Source organism: Sceloporus occidentalis, unplaced genomic scaffold (genome assembly GCF_023333645.1).
Source record: "Sceloporus occidentalis isolate IW3139 unplaced genomic scaffold, rSceOcc1.0.p SCAF_5, whole genome shotgun sequence".
Lineage (NCBI taxonomy): Eukaryota > Metazoa > Chordata > Lepidosauria > Squamata > Phrynosomatidae > Sceloporus > Sceloporus occidentalis.
In genome coordinates, this window is record NW_028316985.1 from 11,140,210 (window position 1) to 11,161,550 (window position 21,341).

Here is a 21,341-nt window from a genome sequence, read left to right on the forward strand (position 1 = left end):
TGACAATGGCATGCCTCCTCTAAGGAAAGTTGCCAGGAAAACCCTGAACCTGTGATAGGTTCACCTTACAGTTGCCATAGGTTGCAAACGACTTGAAGGCACACCATAACAAACAAAAATAGTTTCTTAAGATGCCAGTGTATGTGCTTCATTGTGCTGTTGAAACACACCACTTAGGCACCGGCACATCTTCCAACATTTGTGAGATGAAAATGAGTTGGGGAAGAACTCTGCGTAATTCAGTGACTGGCGTACTCAGTTACATAATTTTAGGGAATGTAACTCTAATGAAGCTTCATCACTTAAAAATACACATCACTTAAAAAGCCCTTTGCTTTTGCCTGAGCCTACTGGGAAGGTCAAGATTCTTCCCCCTCCTTTTCTGTTCCCACTGCTCAATTATTTGTGGGCAAAATTCCTTTTAAGTTCAAAGGCCTCATATCACTTGCGCTTGAGTTCATATATATTTCCTTCTTGCTCTCCTATTCGTACATTACACAACCTAATGAGAACAACCTAATGCCATTTACAATTGGAGATTAGTCAGGCTCTGATTAATATTAATTCATTTACTTGAACTGGATGACCTTATCTCCAATGGGTTGAACTTGGTCCCTCTTTCAAGACAAATTCTTCTGCCCTCTTGAACTTGGTACCAATATCCTGTTCCTTGGATGAACATACAAAGATTCTAGCATACAGTTTTGATCATACAGCAGTGTTGGCTGCTGGCTTCCATGTAAGTGGGGCAATAAATCCACTCCAACTTTTAACATGAACTTTAAAGGAGTTGTCCAAGATATGTACAACAGGGTTAGCCCCATGAATAGCTTTTTTAATGTTTAGAGGAAAAGATAGATTGGATGTCTCACTGATATGACAACCTCCAACTGCCACTGTCATATAGGATCAGTAACTATAAATAACAGGTACTGGTATTACTGGGCCAGCAATACCAGTGTAACTGAGTGTTGGATGAAGACTTTAGGAGACAAAAGTCTGAACCTCATGCAGCCATGGAAACTCAATGGGTGACCCTGGACACATTCTCCCAACCTTAGGAGGAAGGCAATGGCAAACATCCTCAGAATATTTCTTGCTATGAAAATCCTATTATAGAATCACCAAAAGCTGGAGTTGACTTGAAGGCATGAACAAGTATTGCCTTAGAAGAAAATTGAGAACAGACATAAGAGTGAGACCTGCCCCACACACCAGAAAAATGTTTCTGGCTTTTAAAAACCTTTTAAAAATAGGCTTGTAATGACTTGTATTGCATTGTCTGCTATTTTTTTTAATCTAGCCTGAATCCTGTTGTTGTTGTTGTTGTTGTTGTTGTGCTGTTGTTGTACTGTGCCTTCAAGTCATTTAGACTTATGGCATTGCTAAGGCAGGGTTTTCTTGGCAAGCATTGTTCAGGGTAGATTTGCCTTTGCCTTCCTCTGAGGCTGAGAAGATGTGACTTGCCAAAGTCATCCAGTGGGTTTGCATGGCCAAGCAGGGATTTGAACCCTGTTCTCCAGGGTCACAGTCCAACACTCAAACCACTATGCCACCAAGACAAGTTACTTAGTTCTAATACAGAACTAATAAGGAATCCCAGCCATTGTTTTAAATTGTCCTAAAATTATTTTATTGTACACTACTCTGAGATACTTTGATATAGAGAGGGACACATATATTTTTAATAATAATAATAATAATAATGGTAATAATAATATATTTATTTATTTGTATCTCACCTCTCCCTATTTGAGGATCGATCTAAAAGATAGATAGGTAGACAGAGAGACAGACAGACAGATATAAAATGGCTGTATGGGTCTTTAGAATAATAAAGTACATAGAGCTGGAAGGAAACCTGAGCGTCATCTAGTCTATCCAGCCTTCTGTCATGGCCAGAATCCATAGCTAAAGCAGCCTAAGCAGATGACTCAATGTGAGAGAGCACTTCAACTCACATGTGAGACTGGAACTCAAATCCAGAGCCAATTCAAATTGAAGGGGAAGCAGAGTCAGTTCGAATCCAAGGCAATTCACATTATGAATTATCACACGTGAAGAATGAAATTGTGGTGATTCCTGAGTCAATGCGGATTGAGTGCACACTAAATTATCACACTGGTACATACCATGCGGATTCAATTATTCGAATTGGGATCCTTGCACACGCTCAATGGGGCTCTGACTGCATTGTGAACCTTTGAACTTCTGGGTTGAAGAAGGGAGCCACTTCCTGGTTCCAGTTTCATGTGAATGCTAGCCTCACCTGAATGACAGCTTCACGTTTCTTCCTCCCTTCTATTTTCCCATCCCTAGCTGCCAAATCCAAATGGGTCCTCTGTGTCAGAGCCCCCATCCATTTCAGCCACATCTACATCTGTCTCTCTGTCTGTCTGTCTATCCTCCTGTCATTCTCCTCATCCATTTCAGCCACATCTACAGACACTGACACCACATGGCTGCACAATCCTGGAACTGCCAAGGGTTAACTTACCGCACCTGTGATCTAGCACTATACCAGCTCGATTGGGAGCTTATTGACTGGTTTTCCCCATCAATGGCAAGGTGTAGGATAACCATGCTTGGAGGACAAGGAAATTGTATGGTGGCTTAAAAGCCACATGTGATAAAGTCCAGAGTCACCATAACTTGAAAGACTTAAAGGCAACAGGACAGATGGAGCAAGATTTATCTAGAGGTGGTATGAACAGCCCTTCACTTTGTAAATCAATTTAATTGACCTGACTTTGTAACTGGGTCCAAAACACACTGCAGAAATAATCCAGTGTGAGACCACTTTAACTTCCTTGACTCAGTGCTACAAAATGCTGGGAACTGTAGTTTATTGTGGCACCACAGAAGGCTAAATGTCTCACAAAACTACAGTTCCCAGAATTCCCTAGGACTGAGCCAGGGCAGTTAAAGCAGTCTGAATTGATTATTTCTTCAGTGTGTTTTGGACCAAAGCCCAGAATCCTTTGTGGAGTTACATCTTCGTAAGTGGATTTACATATGCAGGAATTAGAATTAGGCAGTTTTGTAACATCTGTATCCAGCAGAGGACTGCTGTTACATTACTACATACAGTACATTACAATACTACTGTGTAAATTTACAGCGCTTTATAAATAAAGGTTAATAATAATAATAATACCTTCAAGTCACCTGTCAATTTAAGATAGGCCCATGAATTTCATGGGGTTTCCTTAGACAAGGAAGAAAGAATACTCTGAAGTGGTTTTGCCAGTTCCTTCCTCTGAAATATAGTTTACAGCATCTTTATCTGTTGGCAGCCTCCCATCCAAGTACTGACCCTGCTTAGCTTCCAAGATTAAATGGGATCTAGTGCCTTGAGGTTATTTAGGCCATCTAGTTTGACCTCTGCATATTTTCTTCTTCTACTGTTTTTTGGTGTGGGGGGATTTTCTCTGATTCCTCTAGGACTTGTTAGCATCTGCATTTTATTCCTGACTGCTACTGTTTGGGTTATATAAAGATTCCCTGTAATTAGCCTGTAAGATTAGCTCTGCCTAAACTGTAATGAAGAATTTCTGGGTTTTGGAATTGGTTTTGAAGGGGGGGGGGAGTAAAAGAACGGAATAAAGTACGTTTTTCCTTGGTAGGAATAGTGAGAGAGAGTCAGTATGGCATAGAGGTTTGAGCACTGGACTACAGCCCTGAAAACCAGGGTTTGAATCCCCACTGGACCATGGAAACCCATTGGGGTTAGGTTCACGTTAGGGCTGCCATAAGGTGGAAATGACTTGAAGACACACAACATCAACAAAGGGATAGTATGTATTAGCCAGACACAATTCTAGATAGATTCTCAACTATGTGAAGAGATAAGCCTCATTTGCTGTAGAGAGAACCAAACCATTTCTTGCAAAAAAACCTCAATGCAAAAATATGCAAAAAAACCCCTCAATAATGCATTTCTTTAGAAACATGCGTCTGCTCAGGCTCCACATGCTCATTATGCTCCAGGACACGGACAATCAAGGTTTTTAATAGCCGCTCTTTTCATCTTCCCTAATACCACACAGACCATTCAATTAGTGTCAATTTTATTTGTGCGATTAATATTATCCTTTGAAGAACGGCTTTGAAACCTAGTCTGCGGGAAACTAATTAGGTTATTCTGTTAGGATCAGTGAATGCTGTCACTATCTTATTTGACTGTGAAACAAGTTGTCAAGTAAAGTGCATGGCTTGATTGCTCAGAGCATCACAGAGGAGCCGTTAAAATGTCTAAATGCTGAATTAAAAATATGGCCGTGATAGTCTGTATAAATCAGTATACAGAGAGATTTTATAACACCTTTAAGACTAACTGAAGGAAAGTAAGAAGTTGTCAGCATGAGCTTTTGTCCACTCCAGTCTACTTCTTCAGATGCTTTTGGTGGTCTGTCCGTCCCTGGCTTCCACTCCACCAAAAGCATCTGAAGAAGTAGACTGGAGTGGACAAAAGCTCATGCTGACAACTTCTTACTTTCTTTCAGTTCGTCTTAAAAGTGTTATAAAATCTCTCTATAAACTGCTCAATGTTCAATTGACATTTTGGGACCAACATAGACCCCAAAACAGAGGGGATGGAAGCATCAGCATAACTTGGGTTGGTGTCTCCCCAGTGCTGTAACTCATGCTGTCACCCCAGGCTCAGAACTGCCAGATGTTAAGTGCCCCTGCATACACCCAATCCTCATATTTTGATATCTCATATCTGGAAACTGCACGTTTCTGAGAGATCAATGACCTTTCAGGAACACTAGGTTAGGTTCCCAGGAGAAAAGGATCATTTCCACTGAGACATGTGGACATCTAGGAAAACAAAACCATAAAATCTAAAGTGCTTCTTCTTTCCCCCAAGTAATCTACATTTCATCTTGAAACCTAAGACAAAGGGTTTATTCGCACCCAACACAGTAAACCAATCTCTTCTCCCACCACTCATCTCATGGATATCTCAATCCAATCAAATCATTAACCATTCCAGGATCCCATTGTCGATTCTTGGGGCAAGTCATTCAGCTTTTATTTTGTTGTTGTTTACTGCCCTTGAGTCGATCTTGACCCATGGTGATCCTGTGGATGAGACATCTCCAAGGGTCCCTTCCCTCCACTGCTCTGCTTAGTTCCTGCAAAGTCATACCTGTGGCCTCCTTAATACAGTCCATTCATCTAGCATGCGGCCTTTCTTTCTTTCTACTTTCTGCCACCTTTTCTAGCATTATTATTTTTTCCAATGACTCGTACATTCTGATGTGTCCAAAGTACGATAGCCTGTTTTATCATCTTTCCAGGGAGCTTCACACCTTGAAGGAATTGTCTTCCTATCTACTTTTTCAACTGTCCAGCTCTGACATCCATACATGCCAATAGGGAATACAGTGGCTTGTATGATACTATTTTTTGTGCTCAGTTGTATGTCTTTGCGTTTTAGGATCTTTTCTATTTCTTTCATAGCCACCCTCCCCATTCTTAAAGTTCTGGCCAAATAGCCCATCATCCATTGCTAATTTTAAGGTATAAACATGATTTTCTAAACTAACCTCTGTGCACACTGCCCAGCCCATATACAAGCCCACACTCTGTGTATGCTCTGTGTCACCCTCAGACTTCCCAGTCTGGGCCCCTCCAGCTTTCCACAGTCTTCTCTTCAGACAGGTAATTATATCTCCATTGCCATGATTTTATGTAGGAGGGGTTCAAAAGGATTGAAACTGAGCAGCATGAACAAATAAACTCAAAGGAGATAACAAAAATGGATGGAATGATGGAATGAAGTGTGGAATGCCAGTTGGCCAGATTCCTGTTGGTGCTCTACGGTTGCACTATGCCTGCGACAATAGGGAATAGATGTACCATAATCCCTTCATATCCACAGTTTCTTTATCCATGGATTTGACTATCCATGGCTTGAATATATATATATATATTCCAAAAAGCAAACCCTGTTTTTTGCCATTTTATATAAGGGGCACTATTGTATTTAATGGGAGACTTCAAAGATATAGCTGTATTTGTCTGTAAAATCCATATGTAAAGAGATCTCGTAGCACCTTTGAGACCAATTGAAATAAAGAAGTTGGCAGCATGAGTTTTCATAGATGTAAATCTACACAAAATGCATGTGAGGAAGTAGACATAAGTCTATGAAAGCTCATGCAGTCAAGTTCTTTCTTACAGCTAGTCCCAAAGATACTACAAGATCTCTTTCATGGAACTTGAATATCCACAGATTTTGATATCAATGGGAGGGGGGGGGGCTTGTCCTAGAACCAAACCACAGCAGATACCAAGGACCTACTATATCCAGCCAATGATGGCAGGAGCAGAGTTCCATATGTAGAACCACTGTAGATGCACAAGAATGTGTCAGTCCAAATTGTGCATTGCACATTATACAATGAGAAGGCAGTGAGGCACATTTGTTGCATGATGGTGATATTTGGTATAGGGGATGGTGTCCATCTAGCCTAGTGCAACTCTGTTGAAATGATGTAGGCTCTTGATCGGTAAAGGATAGTGGCTCCCATGGCAGTGGGGTGGTGATTCTGCTCCAGGTTTCATTCTGAACTTTAAATTTCATAGAATCATAGAATTTGCTATCCAAGATGCCTGAAAGTGAAACTAGTTGGGGGTGCCTTTAAAGAGTATTCAAAGTTCAAATTAAAACATCAAAAGGATTAATGCTACCACCATGACATGGAGACCATCAGCTGCTACTGGAGGGGGGGTTTCCTTTGAAACCATGAGTTCAACCATATAGTGAGTGTGAGCCTTCTTTGAGCATGCAGGGGTAGAGGACAAGACAACAGAGAGGAGTGTAAGAAAGAGAAAGGCGGAAAATTAAAAATAGGTGGGAGAGAGAGGGCAGGTTGGCTGAAAGAGTGGAATGGGAGGGTACTTGACCACTTTTGGCTCTGTTGAGTTAAGTACCTTGTCTCCAATTCCTATTGTATAGAGGCAAGTAAACCTTTTTTAGAGAGCCAGTGTGGTGTAGTGGACTCCAACCCTAGAAAGCAGGGTTCAAACCTCCGCTCAGCCATAAACACCCACTGGGTGACTTTGGACAAGTCACACTCTCTGAGCCTCGGAGGAAGGCAAAGGCAACCCACCAAATCTTGCCAAGAAAACCCCATAATAGGGTTGCCATCAGTCGGAAACTACTTGAAGGGACACAACCCTCCCCCTGTTAGTCCTTCTCTACAGGTACAGAAAACACGAGGCAGAAAGAGCATGCTGAACATTGTGCCTGATGAGTAGTTGTTAAAGCTGTGCAGCTTTTAACAGGAACAAAAAAAAAAAAAAAAAAAAAAAGTGGCAACTGCAATTCAGCCCCACAAATGAGGTTAAATACATTGGTGTTTAAGAGCTAAGCATCTAATTTACTGAATCTGTTCATTTCCTTTCTCCTATAGTAAATTTGTGTGTATATCCCTAAATCATATTCATTAGTCCCATCCAGAGCACACACATTGAATCAGTTGTTGAATGATCTGGAAAAATGAAGATAAAACCCATTAATGTAATGGCTCGACTCTAACAGTACCCTAACAGTAGGGTTCATGCCCTAATATATTATTTATATGGCTAGAATCCTGTCAGTCAGTCCCAACTTGAATAGAGCCACTGAATCAGTTGTTCAATGACTCGTCAACATGTGGCGAATCCTATTGATACAAAGCTCTTTTCTAGTCTAACAATATGATTTAGGTCTATAGATACACTGTCTGGGAGCCAGTGTGGTTTAGTGGTCCGAGTTCTGGTCCAGGATGCTGGGAGGATCCCAGATCAGCTATGGAAACCCACTGAGTGGCCTTGGGCAAGTCACACTTTCTCAGCCTCAGAAAAAGGCAATGGCAAACCCACTCTGAACAAATCTTGCCAAGGAAACCTCATGCCTCAGAGTCGCCATAAGTCAGAAAAGACTTGAAGGCACAGCAACAATATAGTGCCTATATATATTTGACCCAAATAGCTTTTATTAATAGGGTTACCATATCTCAAGGCCTGGCTCTTAGTCTCTGGTTTTCATGGGGCATCTCCAGTTAAAAATGAGGCTGCAAATTCTACAGATATTTTGGGGGGTGGGGGTGGGGGGAGGTTCTGAGCAAGAGGAAAGGGCTGGGTGCAGATCTCCAACTCAGCTGGGAGAGCACCAGCTTGCTATAATTTGCAAGGTTCAACTGGGTTGTTGCTGCCTAGTGTCCTCTTTCTCTCCCAGTAGTTGTAGTGTCAAGGCTCAGCCTCTGCTCTGTCTTTCCCAGTTTTTGTAGTGCCAGGGTTCACCCTCCACTTTGCTCTATATCCATCTTCTGGTTAGAAACAAGTAGGCTAGAGTAAATGCTCCTTATCCCATCTCCCAATGTAAGTGAGAAGGAAAACCCCTTTCATTTCATCCTGATCTGAGAGTAGCCTCATCAGCTAACAATTCTGCCTTAATTTCCCAATTTTTCTCTGTGCTGGTGTGTGTTTGAATGACAGGTTGTGAGCAACCGCAGTTTGTATTTAATGCATAACACTTAATGACATCACCAGGAGCTGTCATTAGGTCCAGATTTTAGTCTGGAAACTTCAGGTCTTGGCAAGACCAAAGAATGTTTGGGTGCAGTTTTTTTTAAGTGTATATTTTAACTGTTTGCATTTTAAAAAATGAGCACTGTGGCGAACCGGGGAGGGGAGGTGCACCTGTTTTCTTGGAAATGCTCTGTAAGATTTGATAATGTGTGAACACTCAAGGCAAAGTGAGCATTTTCTTGCAAAGATTCTTGGGAGGTGTGAAAATGCTGCTCTTGCTGAGACAGTCTAGTCCCAACAAATTTTTTGGCAAGGTCCCAGTTAACTCTTCTTTTGAATCCTCCAGCAGGGTTGGAAAAGAGCCTTGCCTGAAATCATGAAGAATCCCTGATGATCAGTGTATCCAAAACTGAGCAAAACTGATAAATGTTTTTTTCTTAGTAGAAGTCAGCCTCCAAAGGACAATCTGAGTGGATTGCAAGCACTCTCTTTAATTTGCCAGCTAATTAGCTCTGAAATGGATGAAATGTAATTATCCTCTGGCTGTGGATGATAACGCTTCCCTCTACTCTTCGCAGCCAAGTGTTTGCACTGCCTCAAATTGGTAATTCACATTGCGGATCTATTTTAATAATTTGAATCTCATTCCCAGCTTCATCAAGATGCAAGAATAGGAGGTGGTCCGCCACCTACTGACCAACAACAGAGTTGCAGGCTGTAGAGCATCCCAGGTCCTGAAATTTTGGGGGTTTAAACCCAAAATTTAGAAATGTTTAGGACAGGCCCTAGTGATGCCATTAAGTGCAATGCATTAAGCATTAAGCAAAGTAGCTCACAGCTTGCCATTCACATAATAAAAAACTATAGGGTGGCATCCTGTTCATGATTTACAATGGCATAAACCCAGTTTGAGCCAGTGCAGTCTAGCTCGACTATGATTCTGGAGATCCTGGGTTCGATTCCCAGCCTGGCCATAAAACCCACTTGGTGACCTTGAGTAAGTCAAAGGAGTTTATCAGACAAGGGAAATTGGAAGTATAATCCAATCACAATCTGAACACAATCATGAGGTTTCACGTTATTGAGTGATAGACTACCACATGGAATTTTGGGCAATAGCAAGCTATTTTGGGGCAATGGGAACTCAGTTCAAACACAATTCGAATTCACATATATTCACTGAACTAGCGTTCACATGAATGCGTTCTGGTCCCACTTTCTTTTCATTCGAAATTAAGAGAAATTCCTCCCATGTGATAAACTCCATACTCTCTCAACCTCATGGGAAGGCAATGGCAAACCTCTGAACAAATCTTGCCAAGAAAACCCCACCATAGGTTTGCTTTAGAGCAGATATTTTCAAACTTGGGAGCTGGAGTCCAAAACATCTGGAGGAACAAAATTTGGAAATCACTGTCTTAGGTCACTGTAAGTCAAAAACGGCTTGAAAGCACACAACAAGCCCAATTTATGCCAATGCAACTCACATTTTTTGGCCATTGTGTAAATCAGAATTCTCTTCTGACCCAGAAAGGATAGAAAGCCATGTCAAGCCACTTTATAATTGGTGCATCCTCTCTAACACAGCTACTTCCAAATTTTCAGAGATGGGTATCAGCAATGACGTGTCAAGCTCTTGTTGAATACATTGCATGGATATCATCTGCAAAGATGTCCCAAAATCACTGCAGGTGCTTCTGAAGTGCATTCAGCCAAAGGAAAATAGCTGGACTCATTGCTGCTGATCCCCTCTCTCTTTGACAACACAGAAATGGGCCATATTTAGGTGAGTGCAGGTTGAGCTGCTTACAGGTAGGTTTAGTATTCCTTGTCTATAAAAACAGTATGAAATTCATGGGCTCCCCATAAGTTTTCCAAAGCAGATGAGAGTAAATTGGGATGGTTGGAGGATATGCTGTCCGGGACACTCTCGGAGATGTAGTTCAAAAGGGAGCTTTTATAGGATTCACACCAAAGGAAAATCAAGGGCTTACAGCTACCTGTTAACCCATATCCTCCAACTCTACTAAGGTGGCAGGGATAGTCTGATTAATCCTCTGTTCTCCCACTTTTTCAGCTGCTTTGAAAATGTCCCTGTTTTTCTGCTTGTCTTTTTGCTCACTTCAGTTGCTGCAAACTGAGTTCAAAATGCAGAAGTGGTTTGCACTCCATTGACTCCGTGGGAAGGAGAGAGGAGAGGGCAGAATCTTGCCCTTCCCAGTAGGCCCGGGCAAAAGCAGAGTGCTGCAGCCTCCTCTAGTTAATCTGTTCTTCCTTATTAACCGCTTTTGACATCTTGTATCTGCTGGTGTTGCTTGGATATATGTCTCCCACTTTTCATCTGTGAAATAGTTTTCTGGAGTCCAGGGTTCAGTTCCTGCTTGGCCATGAAACCCGCTGGGTGACCTTGGGCAAGTCACCTGTTCTCAGCCTCAGGGAAAGGTCATGGCAAATCTCTTCTGAACAAGTCATGCCAAGAAAACCCCATAAATAGGTTCACCTTAGGGTCTTGCCATAAGTTGGAAATGACTTGAACGCACACAACACACACACAGGTCTCCCCTAGGTAGTCATTTGATGTAGAACCTCTTCATCCATCATAAAAAGGCAACCTAAAGCTGTACCATTAAAACTTTGAAGAGCTTAAGGACAAACAGTAGAATAAAATGCTTTAAATGGCTGGAACTGATGTATTTTGATGCATGGTGGTGGGAGCAGGATGGCATTTTCCTCTGTAACACTAAACAATTAGGAGGCATTGAAAGGTTGCGCATTCCCAGTATGTCAATTGATTATTATTATTATTATTATTATTTTAGCTTGGTCAGTGCTCAAACCTCTGCCATGCCACCTAGTAGCAAAACTGCTGCCTAAATTACAGAATGAATCATTTCAGAAGTGGAAGTAAGTGCATTTAGCAATTTAAATTTAAAAATAAGCCACATTAGCAATGGTTTCTCTTTCTCTGAACTTTAGAGAAAGAGAAACCATTGCTAATGTGGCTTATTAGAGTCTAAAGCCTTTAATAGCTTGAGGCCTTGCAAGCTACCCACCCAAGTGCCTCCTGTGGAGTGAAAGTAAGCACATTCTTCTTGATCTAAATGGTGGCTATATTCCCCAGGATTGGGAGAATGGGTTGATCTCATGAGAGGGGGAAATAATTGCAAGAAACCGTTTGGAGTCGTTTTTCCTTAGAATATGGGGGAGGGAGATAGAGTCAACTTGCAAAAATGAGAAAAGGAAGAGGATGAGGAATCTAACAGCACCTTTAAGATTGACTTATTCTATTTTTTTAGCATGATTTATTGATTAGCCCATGGGCCATCTCAAAATACAATAAATACAACAAAATTTGTATAACACTCTGTATAAGAACTCTATATAAAAGTTTAAATAAAAAGGATATAAAAATAAATGAGTAAAAATATAAATACAATAGATAATAGTATGTTAAATACATGTAGTGGAGGTAAATGTATACATCATATTTCTTCATCACCCCTACAATTTACCCTAATCAACTCCACATATGAAGAATTCAGAGAAATGGTTTTGCATTATACATTAAGTGCCAGCCACAGTTGTTCGTAGCTCATCATTCAAATGTAGCCACAGTTTTGAAAAGGTACAGCTGGCCCTCTGTATCCTCGGATTCTTTATCCATGACTTGAAACATCCACGGCTTGAAAACATTCACAAAATATATAAATTCCAAGATGCAAATCTTGATTTTGCCATTTTATATAAGGGGCACCATTTTGCTATGCCATTATATTTAATGGGATTTGAGCATCCACGGATTTTGGTATCAACGGGGAGTCCTGGAACCAAACCTCAGTAGATTCCAAGGGCCCACTGTACTTTATTTACACTCAATTCTCAGACCCTCTCTGTCCCAGTCTGAGGACTGATGAGGATTCTGTGCATTCTAGTCCAAAATGATCAACCTTTCCAAGGTCTGTTCAGGAGGAACAACTGAGGGGAATGATTCTTCCTTTGGTGCTCCAGCATCTGCCACCTGAGGTGGTTGCCTCACACTCTGGCTGGTAATGTTCAGAGAACTACTCCAGAAAAATTATCATTATTATAACGCATTCGGGATGGGTATTAGCAGTCAGTAGGCCCTTCCAACTGATTTATTGCAGGGGCTAATATCTATGGTGGTTCAGGTCAAAACTGGACCACCATTCTTATCCCCCCACCCCCCTTCACAGCTGATTTGAAGCTGGGAGAAAATTGTTTGAAAATATATTCAGGGGTAATCATGCAAAACTTTTTTAAAAAGCAAACACCCAAAATCCAGAAAAGAGTGATACCGTTATTGGCCAACCAAAATGCACAAAACACATCATGGAAGCCTTTGAAGCTCCACTGGCTTCTTCATTGGATGTAAAACAGTCATACAGGAGGTAGAGTAGTGATGGTGGAGACCCAGGCTTACATTTTGTATAGATGCTGTCTGTGCTTCAGTTCAATTGGAGGGAGAGAATTGTTTGGAGATGGTCGCAATGCTCCACAATATATCTTGCCTACTTCACAATCCCTTTGACAGGACTTGGGAAAGTAATTCTTTGGGGGGCTATACCACCCAAAATATCCCAGCCCAACTGGCCCTACTGGTTGAGGGATTCTGGGAGCTGTAGTCCAAATAAGCAACTTTCCCAAGGTTTCCCTATAGAGCTCCCTTTCTCAAATAATCTAATGGGAGCAGCAGCCTGTCGACAGGTTAGTTGTTAATCCGTATTTTTCTTAAAATGTGGTGGTGGTAACACAGAGCTTCTGTATTTCTTCTGCCTCTCAGTGCCAGATTCTGTGTTACATTTGAGTTAATCAGCTTTGACAGGAAGCTAATTGGAAACCACACTGAGAAAAGGTTAAAAGCGATAGCGCTTTCGGCAACCGAGATGTTATTTGTCACAGAGGCCCAGCCAAGTGGCTTGTTTAAGATGGCAACCTGACAGATGCTTCTCTCATTGGGCCTCCTTCTTCCCTGTATCCTTTAGAAGATGCAATCCTTCTCCTCTCAATTGATCTCTGCATATTCTTGGACCTCCATCCTCCATTTAGTCTAACAGTTTCCAGTTCAGAATTTCAGAGATGGGCTTGAATCAGTTCCTCAAAAATGAAGAGGCAATGATTGCATTCGCACTGCAGAAATAATCCAGTTTGACACCAATTTAAATGCTATGACTTAGTGCTATGGAATTCTGGGAACTGTCATTTTGTGAGACATTCCACCTTCTCTGTCAGAGAGGTCTTGTGCTACAACAACCTAGAAACCCAAAGATTCCATAGCACTGAGTCATAGCAGTTAAAGAGGCATCAAACTGGATTATTTCTGTAATGCAGATGCAGCCAATGAGAAAGGTGGAAGAGGGGGGATTCAAGGCCATTCATTACATCAAAAGCTGCTGCTGCTGGATTTGAAATTTCATTGCCTGTTTTTTTCTCCCCAAGAAAGGGAGAGACCTCTGCCTGCATTGAGATACCTCCCAGACCCTCTTTACAGAAAACATCTGGGACAAAATGTAGGCTTATGATTCTAACATCATCACTTTTCATCTCATGTATGATTTTTAGCATCTTTGCTTGATGAAGAAGCCAGTGAAGCTTTGAAGCATGATTTAGTTTGTGCTTTTTAGTTGTTCCCATAAAGGTATCACTGCATTGTGGATTTGAGATTTTGTTGTATTTTGCTGCATACGGCTGTCCCTGAATATGCCAAACTTCCAGTCACCTTCTTAGGCCTTTTATCTTGACTCATCACCTGGACCTGAGACATGTAGGACATTACATGTCAAGACCAGCACTTTGAATTGTGCTTGAAAACAGCCTGGCAGCCAGTGAAGCTGTTGTTAACTGGAGATGGCTACAAAAATTGTATGATCCCTTTGGCTATCCCTGGTTAACAAGATTTTAGACAGTTTGCCTTGTTGATGTTTTTGTTAACCTGGTTTGGGCTGTGTTTTTATTCATTTAGAAGCAGTTTGGTTAGACCACTTGGGTTCCATGTCTAGAGGAAGGCAGGACAAAAACCACAGAAATAAATAACAAGAGTAAACAAATAAAAAAGAATCATTTTGGAAATTTTGATAGATAATGTACTGTGCTGATACTGGCCTCTCTGGGGAGGGAATTCCAAAGTGTGGGAACCAGCACAGAGAAAGCCCTCTCCCCATCCAAGAAGCCTGAGAAGGTGATGGGACAAAGAGAAGACCCTCTCCAGAGGATCCTAAAACACTAGGAGATACAGTCCTTCAGATAGCCTGGACCAAAGCTGTTTAGGGCTTTATAGGTCCAATTTTATAGAAATGGGAGTTGGCAGCCACCATTACTGTGTTCCAGAAGGGAAAATTGAGTTTTGGGGCAAGTGTAACAATGAAATGGAGTTCCCTTGAAGAGAATATGGTTGGTCAGATGGCTGGCTGGAATCCTGAAGAGGAGTCTCCACCATCTTTTCTGCATTTTAGGTTGGATACACAGAAAAGATGGTGGGTGCTCTTGCTCAGGATTCTAGCCAACTGGCCAGCTATGGGCATTAAACTGGACATTATGGTTGTGAAACCTGGACAGTGAAGAAAGCTAATGGGGGGGGGGGGGGATCAACTCATTTGAAATGTGGTGCTGGTGAAGAGTTCTGAGAATACTGTGGACTGCTAAAAATACAAACAACTAGATCCTTGAACAGAATAAAGCCTGAACCCTCCCTCATTGGCTACAGTGTGAACAGGATGATGAACTAGGTAGTCCTTTGGTCTGATCCAATATGGCTCTTTTTATGTTTTTGCATGAAATCACACTGAGTCTGAGTTCCAAGATCAACTGCAGTTTTAGAAAGACCAAACCAAAAGGCATACAAAAGCAATACTTCCAAGAGCACAAGACGAAAGAAAGCTATTGGTAACTTAGTACTGATTGTAAGGTCACACAAGTTTTGAGGACTCTGAATATGGTGGCACAGCGCATTGACTCAGTTAGGAGGTGAAGGACGTTATCAGACAAGGGAAATTGGAAGTATAATGCAATGGCAATCCAAATGCAATCATGGGGTTTAACGTTATTGCGTGATAGACTACCACATGCAATTTCGGGCAATGGGAAGTCAGTCCGAACGCAATCATGGGGTTTCATGTTATTGTGTGATAGATTACCACATGCAATTTCGGGCAATGCCAAGCTATTTTCAAGCAATGGGAAGTAAGTTCAAACGCAATTCAAATTCATATAAATTTGCTGAACTAGCAAATTCACGTGAATGCATTCTGGCCCCACTTTCTTTTCATTCAAAATTAAGAGAAATTCCTCCCATGTGATAAACTCCTAAGAGAAATTTGTTTCAGTATTTGAAATACTGAAATACTAGGAATGAGAGAGTTCAAGATCTTCCATGCTGGGGCTCAATCATGAATCAGGCAGAGACTGCAGTCAGGAAATCAGGAAAAGACTATAGGACTTGGAAGGGCAACTATGAAGGAACTAGACAGAATCTTGAAGTGTAAAAATATAGCATTAAAAACCAAAGTTAGGATTGTCCATGCTATTATATTTCTCATGCCTATGTATGGTTGTGAAAGCTGGACAGTGAAGAAAGTTGAAAGGGGGGGGAATCAACCCATTAGAGATGTGGTGCTGGAGAAGAGTTCTGCAAATACCATGGGCCACTAAAAAGTTAAATAAAAGGGTCCTAAAGCAAATCAGGCCCGAATTCTCCTTTAAGCAAAGATAACTAAACCAAGGTTGTCGTATTTTGGCTATATAATGATAAGAAAGGACTCACTGGAAAAGACTATAATGCTTGGTAAAGTAGAGGGGAAAGAGGAAAATGGCATTCCAGCTGGATAGACTCAAAACAGAGAAGGCATGGCCATGAATCTGCAGGAGCTGAGCAGGGCAGTTGAAGATAAGGTGACTTAAATAATAATAATAAAACTTTTATTTATATCCCACATTTCTGTTACAAGACAATCAAAGCGGCTCACAACATATTAAAATCCACATTTACAAAATTATGTCCCAAATTCACCCCCTTAAAACAGGATTAAACATGTTACAATTAAAATATCTATTAAAAACACACACATACACAAAAAGAAAAATACAAGGACAGAGCGGTGAGCTGATACATGATGTGGGGGGCAGTCATTCTGTGGCCGGGCACTTTTATTCAGGAAAGGCCTGCCGGAAGAGATCCGTCTTGATAGCTTTTTTAAAGCTGTCTAAGCTGGCAATTTGACAGATCTCGTCTGGCAGACTGTTCCATAGTTTGGGAGCAACTGCAGAGAAGGCCCTCTGGGAAGTAGCAGTTAGTCTGGTTTTTAAAGGCTGCAATAGATTCCTCCCAGAGGACCTGAGGGTGCGGGGCGGATTATATGGAAGCAGGCGATCCCTCAAATAGGTTGGACCCAAGCAATGTAGGGCTTTAAAGGTTATAACCAACACCTTGTACTGTGCCCGGAAACTAACAGGCAGCCAGTGAAGAGATTTTAAGATGGGTATTATTTGGTCACTCCTAGTTTTTCCGGCAACCAGCCTGGCTGCCATATTTTGCACTAGTTGAAGTTTCCGGACTAGGCACAAGGGTAGCCCCATGTAGAGCGTGTTACAGAAATCAAGTTGTGAGGTTACCAGTGAATGTACCACAGTTTCTAGGTCCTTTACTTCCAGGAAAGGGCACAGCTGGCGTATCAGCCAGAGCTGATAGCAGGCGCTCCTGATTGTCGCATTCACCTGATATCTCATGTGGAGGTTGCAACCCTATACCTGGTTTGGGGGGCCCTATGTAAGTACCTCTGTTTTCTCTGAATTCAGCTTGAGTTTGTTTTTCCTCATCCAGCCCATTACTGCTTCAAGACACTGATTGAGGGGAGAAATGCCATCTGTTGTCATAGCTGCTGATCGGGACATGGAGAAATATATTTGGGTGTCATCAGCGTACTGATAACACCCTGCCCCATGTCTGCGAATGATTTCTCCCAGCGGCTTCATATAAATGTTGAATAGCATCGGGGACAGTATGGCACCTTGAGGGATGCCACATTTAAGCTCCGTTTTTGAGGAGCGACTCTCCCCAAGCATCACCCTCTGGAATCTACCTGAGAGGAAGGACTGGAACCACTGGAGTGCAGTGCCACCGATTCCTAACTCTCTCAGGCGTTCCAAGAGGATGTCATGATCTATAGTGTTGAAGGCTGCTGAGAGGTCTAGAAGCACCAACAGGGTCACGCTTCCTCTGTCAATGCCTAGACAAAGATCGTCAGCCAGAGCAACCATGGCAATCTCCACCCCATATCCTGTCCTGAAGCCGGTTTGAAATGGGTCTACATAATCGGTTTCATCCAAGATGGCTTGGAGTTGAAGGGTGACAGCCCTCTTGATCACCTTGCTCAAAAATGGCAGATGGGATACAGGCCTGTAGTTCTTCATATCCAGGGAGTCCAGGGAAAGTTTTTTCAGGAGCGGTCTAACAACCATCTCCTTTAGGCAAGTTGGAACACAACCTTCCCTAAGGGATGCATTGATGACATCTCTAAGAAATGCCCTCAAGGCATCACCCCCCTGGACGGCCAGCCATGATGGGCAGGGATCGAGGGGACATGTCGTCGTCTTCACATTTCCAAGGATCTTGTCCACATCATCGGTACTTACAAACTCAAACCGATCCAGTTTAACCTCAACAACGGGTTCACTGGACACTTCATCAGTCGATTGTGCTACAATCCCGACATACATGTCGGCTCTTATCTGAGAGATTTTATCTGTGAAGTAGTTGTTAAAAGCATCACAGCAGGCCGTTGTCGGGTTGAGCAAAGGGTTCTGCACAGGTGGAACTTGGAGGTCTCTCATTCATAGAGTTGTCATGGGTTGATGTCAACTCAAAGACAATAAACATCAACAAAAATTTGGACAGTTTATTCAACTGAAGCACATTTTGAAAGAAAAAGAGCAAGGGTGGATGTACTAAAGAGGGTCATAATTACAGCTGCAAAACTATTTTCATGTATAAGAGAGAAAAGAGGACCTGCTCATAGTATTTCATACTCTTGTGCACAAATATGACTTCAAACATCACATTCCAGACCTTTCTCCTTGTTTCTAGCCTTAAAATGTTGCAAGGCACACTGGGTTGAATTTTAATAAGGGATGAACACACACACACACACACACGTATACACTGTAATTGAACCTACCTTTCTATGCATGAAGCATTTCAAATTTAAAATGCCGACAAGCTTGAGAGCATAGGGGGGAAAGAGTGGGGGGAAACACATTTGTGCCACCATACAGGGTTTTCAACAGCAATTATGAAGTTTAAGCAAAAAACAAAAATAACAAAAAATAAAGTGTGGTTCTGACTTGTAATTGCAGTGAAGTACTTCCATCAATTATAAAGGAGAATTCCTGCTGCAAAGCTGGCAAAAGCCACATGCTTAATGCATATAATATAATATGACAGCTGGATGTTCCCAAGGGACTGTGAATGAAATAAATAAATTCCAGCCTTGAAGCAATGATAGTGCTGGACCAAAAAAAAGGTTACTTTTGAAATAAACATAAAAATAAAAATTGTACTGCCAAAGGGTTCTGAGTTAATTATTCTGGAAACACAAATACTTTGAAGTGCAAGTGCCAGAACACGCCTCTCTGTGGGTTTGTTCTCCTTGTGGATAAGTATTAGCTTGGCTTGCCATTGTGACAGAGGACCACTTCTTTGGCACAGTTATTTTTATTTTTGTATATAACAGTGGGTGACAGGGCTATCTAGTAGTTAACATGCTAGGCTTTGGCTCAGGGAGAACAGTGTTTGTGGGTTGGCTTAGTTATCTGGGGATTCTTATATTGTGTGTGTGTATGTGTGCCTTCAAATGATCTGTTGACTTATGGTGACACTGTGAATTTCATAGCATTATTTCAAGCAAGGAATACTCAGAAGTGGTTTTCTCCTCTGAATATAGCCTACAGCTTCTGGTATTCCATGGTCACTTTTCCAAGTACTAACCAGGCCTGGCCCTGCCTAGTTTCCAGAATTAGATCTTGTGCCTTTAGATCTAGGCCCTCTCTTAACTGATCAAAACAACATGCAGGGACAAGTTTGCCAGAGTGAAAACTGGAGGAGACTCCTACATCTTTAATGCTTCTAAAAAAGGGGGGATTTCAGCAGGTGTTGCTTGTGACCTTGTTGCATGACAAGCAACACCTGCTGAAACTCCCCTTTCTGTACAACCACTAAAGCAGTGATTCCCAGTCAGGAATTATGGGAGCTGAAGTCTGAAGGACCAAAGTTTGAAAATCACTGCACTAAAGGTACAAAAGCCTTTTCTGTTTACAAACCTATGCAACAATGTCCTACAAAACTATTAAACAACAACAAAAAATAGAAACCACCACAGCAGACATAGTCACCCCAAAAATGACAAGATACGATAATGACAAAATCATGAATCAACCCAGCCACCCACATGGGAAGAGATAAAGAATTTCTGTTTCTGGTTTACAGCAAATCAATGTATCTGATTCTGGCAAAGTTAGCATCTGCCTACTGTCTATGCATTGGCTTTCTACTGCCACCAGTTCCATGAGACATACTCAGTTGAATTAGTAGAGTTTTACAAGTGTTACCATTTCACATGGGCCCCAAACCTATTGTTACTCTTGAGTTTAGTTGGCATTAACTGTTGACAAATTCATTTCAATTTCTGATGGCTCTCTGAATAAGAGATCCCCAAGACTCCCTGGCCAGGATTCTGCATCAAAGGCATAGACCATTGAACTAAAGAAAGAAATGATTGACTCTATGACAGTCACACACAAGGATCAACCATATACCCCAACCAGAGTTTAGAAAACTCACTTTTTTGGATTATAACATCCAGAATCCTGCCATGGTAGTTCATGCAAGCTTGTGCTATTATAAAGCTGTGGGACTAGAACCCTGTGAGTTATTGCTGGTGCTAACTCCAGATTATGTCATTTATGGTACTTTTCACACACTTCCTTAAAGAGCTATCCAGTACCCACTTACACAAATGGTTCCTCCATTCAGTCACAGTGCAACAGGATTGTCTAAGTCTGGGCATAAGCACAATTTTACCCTCCTTTGATTCAGAGGAGTCAAAGATGAAACCGAGACTGTGGGCTTCCTGGACCGGCTGGATCGAGATGTTATTGACGGAAATAGAAAAGGAATAGTGAAGGGTGGGCTTAGGAGGGAAAACAAGAAGCTCAGTCTTGGACATATTGAGCTTCAGACGCCGATGGTGCATCCAGTGGGAGACAGCTGTTAAACAGGATGACACTTGCTGCTCTAGCTCTGGTGAAAGATTAGGGGTGGAAAGGTACAGCTGGGTATCATCAGCGTACAGATGGTAGGAGAAACCAAAAGAACTGATAAGTTTGCCAAGGGAGAGTGTGTATAAAGAGAACAGAAGGGGACCCAAAACAGAGCCCTGAGGAACTCCAACAGATAAGGGGACAGAAGACGAGGTCTGACCACCCGAGACCACTGAAAAAATCGATCTGACAAGTAAGATGTGAACCAATCGAGAACAAGGCCCGAGAAACCAAGGTCAGAGAGTACATCTATTAGGAGACAGTGGTCCACAGTGTCGAAGGCCGCAGACAGATCAAGTAGGACAAGGATAGAATAAAGGCCATTTGCCTTGGCCCGCAAAAGATCATTCGAGATCTTAGTAAGGGCCGTCTCTGTGGAGTGCCGTGGGCGAAAACCAGACTGGAAGGGATCCAGAATGGAGTTGGTTTCAAGAAACTCAAGACAGCGTGAATAGACGACTCGTTCCAACACCTTGGAGAGAAAAGGA